A 7,947-nucleotide genomic window follows, 5' to 3' on the forward strand; every position below is an offset into this window, starting at 1 on the left:
TGTCGCGCTGGCGACGGAGACTGAGACGCGCGTGCGCGTGAGACGCACGCGCGTCTCAGTGTAATCGCTGGCGCGGCTGCTGGCGGGTCGCCAGCGCAGACGTTCTGGCGATCCGCCAGCCAGGATGGGACCTGCCCCATCTGTATACACTGGTATGACAGGAAAGGCTGTGCCTCACCTGCCTCACCCCACCGCATGCCACTGCCACTGACATAGGACTGATTTTTAAAAACCAGCCCCAGGCTCCAAGGCCAGGTCTGGTTCCCAAAATATGGGGGACAAAATGTATAATGGGCAATATGGTGTGTTGCATCATGTGTAATGGGCATTATGGTGTGTTGCATCATGTGTAATGGGCATTACAGTGTGTGGTATAATATGTAATGGGCATTGTGTGTTGCGTCATGTGTAATGGGAATTATGGCGTGTGGCATAATATGTAATGGGCATTACAGTGTGTGGCATCATGTGCATCGGGTATTATGGTATGTGGCAATCATGGCCACACCCCTATTGTGATGAAGCCAATCCTTTAGCTTTGTATGGCCATGCACCTTTTTTATGTGGCCACGCCCCATTTCTGGAGCGTGCACGCTGAACAACATTCTTAGCTTTTCCATACCCCCACTTCAAAATTTCCACTTCGACCACTGGTCCAGAGTGCAGAGTGTGTGACTGACTGACCGGGCGTTCTTTTCGCACCCCAGATTATGTGCTCAAGTAAAGTGGAAGCAAAACGTGTCTAAATATAGACACATTTTAATGAACAATTTGAGGCTTGGTGTGAGACGCTTGTTCACGTGTCGATCCCACCTTGCAGTGGGGGCGTGGGGAGGCAACGGGGGGCATAGCCCATGGGAATGCCCAGTGTTTTAAGGGCGTTCCCATGAAAATGCTGGGAATTTCCATGGTTATGGCCCGGTGACGCGGGATGTCAGTGCATATCAGCTACCTGCGCTTGGTGCACAGGGCGCTCAGAGATCTGAGACACCACAGAGGTCCATCAAACGATTTCTCCCCCGCACCCAGAAAGGATTATGCCAATCATCCATTCGCAGTCCTGCAGGGGATCGTGGTGTGCGAGGGGCGGGCGGCCGTGCGGGCAGCAAGTGCCGCCTGCGGGACTCGCAGCCTTGCGAGTCAACCAGAATAAGGTCCTTACTCTCAAATTTAGAGCAAATAAATATAGTGATATAAAGGACATCTGTATATTTGCTTCACTACGAAACCATCAGTGCTAAAGCATAAATAAGCAGACAATTTATTAACAGTCAGCAACTGACAAACTAAAACATAAAATACCTTGTAATAGATGTTTGGATCCACTGTACTGTGACACGGATTCATGATCCCCGCAGGATCAGTAATGTATGCACACCAGTGTTTGGCATACTCCTCTGAGTGGAGAAATGAAAATATAGTTGACTTGATACATGAAGCAATACATTTATTTGCACAACTGAGATTGTGCCGATTCAATATATCTTTAATACATGCAGGGCCGCATTTTGTCCCCCGTGCCGCAGGGGTACCTGTCCTGCGGCGCTGTGTATTTAAAGCAGGCGGCAGAGGCAGCGAGGGGTCCCTGCAGTCAATAAGAAATAACGAGCGCTATCCGCCGGGCTATGCGGAAGCGCTTCTGTTGTGAAAACACTGTCCACATGCTGATTGGCTGAGATTCAGCCAATCAGCGTGCGCCCAGTGTTTTCACAACAGAAGCGCTTCCACATAGCCCGGCGGATAGCGTTCGTTGACTGCAGGGACCCCTCTCTGCCACCGCCAGCTTTAAATACACAGCGCCACAGGACAGGTACCCCCCCCCCCCCCGGCACCGGGGTGCCCCCACCCTGACTTGCCTGGGGCGCTCCGGTGCCTTGCACCGGCCCTGAATACATGTTTAGTATATGTGTCAACCACAGGGTTGGGAAGTCGATGCATGCATTAGGTCGACAATTGGAAGGTCGACATTAGGGTTTCACTTTTCTTTTATGTCCTGAAAATAGACATAGTCGACATGGACACCGTCAATGTGTATCACGCCCCCTCACATGGCCGCTGCTCTCGGCAGACTATTTTATTCTCCCCCCATGCCATAGTGGATGGTAGGGTATGACATACCGCCTGTCGGCACACGTCAGCTCAAAAAAAGTGGAAAAACTCATGTTGAGCTTTTGACCGTCGACCTTCCCATAGTCGACCTAAAGCTTGTGTCGACCTTCCAACCCTGTAAGCCTTAGCCATGTCGACCTATGTCATATGTCGACATAAGTCATGTCGACCTTCAGTGGTTGACCTAATGCATGTTGACATTCAGTGGTTGACCCAATGCATGTCGACCTAAATAGGATCAACCTAATGACTGTATACCAAGCAAAGTTGCACAGAACCTGACCGTTACCCAACGCAGTCCCATTGGAAGGTATTCCCTCCCTCCATGATGTCTCTATGTGGGCTGCAGCCCAGCAGCCCATAAAATGGGTTTTGCGCATGCACATTACGGAGGACGTTACTTAGTATGTGCCAACCTGGGACCCTGAATATTCATCTGTGGGCTGCTACCGAAGCAACCCCTAGAGGTTGGGGCCAGCGCATGCGCAGTACCGATGAAGCTACTGCACATATATTGGTCCTGCAGCGGGACTGGCGGCAGTGGCGGGGACCTACAGTGGGCGGGGACCAGCAGCAGCGGTGGCTTTGGGGTTGGGGGCGGCATCGCGGCAGCCCCCTCCTCCCCAGAGGTAAAAGCCGCCGCTGGTTAGCTCTTCACAATATGCCAGCTCACCGGTCTGCCTGTAGGTCAGGCTTATTAGTTGACCCTGGACTTTCTGGCACCTTTATGTAGGATAAAAAAAACCACCTACAGATGGAGCTCTTCTTGTCTTTGCAGGGGCTGTCGTATCTATCGGCAGCCCCCCCCAACCATCGCCAGGGGGTGCAGTGCGCACGAGACGCTCGCACGCCCTGTGAGACGTAGCACCCCACCACTGTCCATTGCCTCTCCCGCCGCCATCGACGTTCCCCACCGCCACCCTGAACCCGCTTCAGGGAGATGGGCAGGATCCCGCCGCCCAGCCGCTGAGAGACTGGGACACTTGTGCACGTGAGATGCACGTGCGTCCCAGTCTGATGGAGCCCCTCTTGGCCAGCGGGGATGTTCTGGCGAGCGCCAGGCAAAGAAGAGAGAGGCTCCATCTGTATTTATGCCGTAGGTCAAAAATATTATTATTTACACAACACAAAAATGTAGCATTATGACAGATATCACAGATATTACTGCGCTAGGTGTACAAAAATAAACAAACTATTTTGACAGTTAATTAAGGATTAGTGCATGCTCTCCAATTAATATTAAGGAAACCTAGATTTTAACAAAAATCATTTCATTTACGCATTAAAAATAATATATAGAACATACACAAAACCTAAAACAGTATATACAAGCACATAAAACAGAACATATAAGATGAAATAACTGGGAAAGTGGGAATGATTCTGGTTTGCTTGGTGAGCTGCAAGGCTCGCAGCTTATTGAGCACCAGAGACGCCGCCCTCTGCCCTGCCAAATACCGACCCGTCCATCCCAGATTCCCCTCGGTACCATGCGAGGGGATGTGTATTGAAGCCTCCACTGCAGGAGAAATCATTCGATGGTCCCCTTCACAGATAGAAGTCAGTGGGAACTGATGTCAGCTGCCCGACCCTGGCAGGCATTGTGCTACCTGCGTAGCCATGGGAACACCCAATGTTTTCATGCAGGGATGCGGTCAATTTCCAGGCGGTCGGAATACCGGCGTTCAAAATCCCAACGCCGGAATCCCGACCGCCGAATCTCGACCGCCAAATCCTGAAACTTTATCCCTCTGTGGGTGTCCACGACACCAATAGAGGGAGATTAAATTAGGGTGCCGAGCATAGCGAGGCACCGGGCCCGCTGCGTGGCGAGTACAGCGAGCCCGCAAGGGGGGGGCGATCCAAGTCCACACCTTGTCGGGATTTAGGCGGTCGGGATTCCGGCGTCTGGATTTTGAACGCCGGGATTCTGACCGCTGGGATTCCATACCGAATCCTTCATGGGGACCCCAGTCCCTGCCACTGTCCGCCCCCAACCCGCCCCGATGTATGCAAATGGATTGGTGACTATGCAAGTTGCGGAGGCCATTTGCAAATAGAGGCCTGCACATAATAGACGATGCACAGTCCCACAAACATCATGATGGGGAATAATTATTGTAGTACTTTAATAAGGAGGCATATTTAGAGTTTGAAATTTTACATTATGGAACATTTCTAAGCCTGTAGATACCTACCATTCTCCACACTAATACTGCAGGGGTCATCAAAGATGTTTTGAACATTTGGACAAATAGCTGATGACTTCCAGGTGTTAACAAAAGCAGCAGCAGTGCCCTCAATCACACCACTCATGGACTTAAAATCATCAGTCTGTATGTTGTTGAAATTTCCACAAAGACCTGGAATATTGAGTTATATACAGTACATAGTTAACATAATTACAGATTTCTTTACAGCAAGTTATCTAGCGAATGCATGTAGTACCACTCAAGTAAGGCTATATACAGGGCTGCAGTGGCAAACGCAGAATTTTTAGAGAGGGGGGGGGGATTCGAAATGTAATCCAAAATCTCCCACTCTGCAGCGCATTGGAGTAACTATGGGTCTGGGGGAGTGGTAACAGCCCTGAAAATTGGTCTTTTTATACACTTGATACTGTATGACATAGAATATTAATATTTAACAGTACAGATGGTCTATATTATAGGCTTTTTCAAACATTTAGATAAGATAAGTTGTCAGGAAAAAGATAAACATATCATAATAACTAAATACACAAACACTAGGGGGCTCTAGCGCACAAGACGCCTGCGCGCTCCGTAGCAACGAAGCTTGGTAGGGGTCCCCGATGCCTCCCCCGCCATCTCCACCGGTCCCCCTCGCCACCAGACCCCCAGGGAACTGGGCAGCATCTCCCCGATGCGGAGACGGGCAGGGAGTCGCTGCCCAGCCGCTGCGATACTGGGACGCGCGTCCCAGTCTCTCTCGCCGGCGCTCGCCAGTGCAAGGGGTCTGGCGAGCGCCAGCCAAAGAAGAGCCCTGCTCCATCTGTAATAGAACCAGTACTGCACTTCCTAAGCTCACAATCTCCCACTTCATGGTAAGGCTCCTGTCTCTTCCTGATAGCAGCTAGTCTTGCTGTTGCTCACTAAAAGGTGAATGGTCATTCTTCAGTTCTTCTTGGACGCCTTTTGTTAATATGTTGTTTTATTTTCATACAATGCATTGACCTGTGCACAGCAGCGCCACACATGGTAGCTTAGAGGAACTGTACTGACTGACTCAGGGTTGTATGAGTAAGTGATCTGTATGAATCAGTGAACTACTGAACTGCTGAACTCACTGAACTACTGAACTGAACTACTTGCAAGGACTCATGAGTCATCAGGGCAATGTAGTTCATCCAGTTTTGCAGAGTCCACTTTACACCATGTCTAAGCTCAGCACTGCCACCTGTGGCAGCTGAGATGTACTCACTCTGGAGAGTATTGCATTGCTTAAAAAAAGTGTCAGGATAAATGGAAAAATAAGTGAAAATAACCACCTGTGAGATTAATGTCCGAAATTCACTTTACATTACTAGAATCAGAAGAAATGTAAATATAACGACAAGACACCACACTTTGTACACGCAAACCGTAAATAACCATTATTTTTATTCAAAGTGAGCTAGTGAGCAATTCAGAAGAACAGCTCTTCCCACTGAGCGATCAATTGACCACCACTCTCTTTAGTGAGTCACTTTGCCCATCTCTAGTGTGCTGCTACCTGCTGATACAAGAAGAGGAAGTCACATGATTGTACACGCTGAAGGGACGAGCAGGCATTAGAGGAGCAGCCCGGACAGTGAAGAAGCCTGCAGCAGATCCCACACCACCTGCACACAGAGGAGCAGCTACTCAGCAATGCCTCAGGTCAGTTCTGCTGCTAATAAAAAGGGGGGGGGGGAGAAGGAGAGTAATGCCATACTGGGAGTGTTAGTGACATGTCACTGGGGATAGTACCATGATAACAATGCCTGTGGGGGTATATTGTCATATCCACAATGTGTGCTTCGGGGTAGTGCCATGTTAACAATGTTATATTTCTTTTTTTCTGTGGAGGGTTGGTGGGTCGGTATTAAATGCACTATTTGTCACCCAGTGACTCTCCCTGGCTGTCACCTCTCTCTCCTGTGACACGCTGACTCTCTCCCTGTCACCTCTCTCTCTCTCCTGTCACCTGCTGACTCTCTCCCTGTCACCTCCCTCTCTCTCCTGTGATCCACTGACTCTCTCCGTCACCACTCTCTCTCCCTGTCACCCACTGACTCTCTTCCTGTCACCCTTTAGCTCTTTTCACATTTTCAAGCCATGAAAAATTGTAAAGATACATATAAAGAGGACATACAGATGTGTCCCTTCTCAGGTTAAATGCTTATTGCAGCAAACCTGACACATTTGCCTTGATAAGAACAACCTTGGGTGTGCATGCACCCACAATTCATAAGATCGCATGGTGAGTACTCTCCAATGAGTGGGCCATGGCTAGGCACAAGCATGATGCTGCTGCTTGCGGTAAGAATGAGTCTGACCACAGGAGGGCACTGGACGGCCCTTTGCATACATAGTACATACAAACAAGAACAGTGACTACAACTGAAAGTGCGCCAAATAAAACATTGGGGCAGATGTATTAAGCTTTAACAAGAGATAAATCCAAGGGTGATAAGGAGAGATAAACATCCAGCCAATCACCTGCTAACTGCCATGTTACAGTCTGTGTTTGAAAAAAGTCAGTGAGGAGCTGATTGGCTGGACATTTATCTCTTTATCACCCTTGCATTTATCTCTTGTTAAGGCTTAAAACATCTGCCCCCATTGATAGGTAGAGTTCCCAATCCCTTCACTATAAACACATATACTGATACAAAAACTATTTTCGAGGTCTACCTATAGTAGGTACTGTAGCGCTTTTTTCAGAGTATTCCTTTTAATAGTATAGATATCCAATGCGGTTTCCCAAAAATTAAGGATAATATAATAATAGTGAAGTACAGTTTTATTCATATCTAACATCCAAATCATAAATTACCTATATTTTTATTTACATAAGAACATGCTAAAATGACATGCAAAAAACACATCCACACAGCCGTGGTACGAGTGGAACAATTGTGTTTTGTCTCCGGCGCATCCAATTTCACACATTTGGATGTTGAGGAGATCTATGATTTCAGATTCATTAGCATATTTGTGGATGCTGAATCATTATGGAATAGCCCAGCTGATCTTTGCCTTGAGGATACTTTGATGTGCTTTCTATTTACCGCGCACTTGTGAGTGTACTGTATAAAATAAATATCACTTCATGTGTTAAACGTATTACACCAAGTTGTGGGGGATTTGGAGATGATCTATTTAAGATTTGGGAAAAAGTGTTACTCCATTGGGACTCATGAAGCCGCAGTGACTTTATTCTCATAAGTTATGTATTGTATTCCATCCTAATTGTATGGTTTCCTTCTATATGTATTACCAGAGATAGCGCTAAAGGGTAATGTGTTTTTTCTATTGGTGATTGACACACACCGATTTCATCGGTTCCCTAGCTGCACAATCTAGCACCATAAATTCTTGAATATTTTCTGGAAAAACGAGTTAGATACAGATGTAGCGGGATTCATCTTTGCAGGGGATGGCGATGGCATCACCATCGCCATCCCCTGCCCCGCCGCCATCTGTATGCCGGAAGAGGACGCACGCGCATGAGGTGCGCGCGCGTCCCCTTCCGACGGTGCTGCCCTCGGTCGCCCGGTGCCCACACCGGGCGACCGCACCCCCCCACAGTGGTCAGGTCCCCCCCAGCCCCCTCGAGCGGGAGGCAGACAGTATT

The sequence above is a fragment of the Crinia signifera genome, chromosome 11, assembly GCF_055691185.1.
Source record: "Crinia signifera chromosome 11, ASM5569118v1, whole genome shotgun sequence".
Lineage (NCBI taxonomy): Eukaryota > Metazoa > Chordata > Amphibia > Anura > Myobatrachidae > Crinia > Crinia signifera.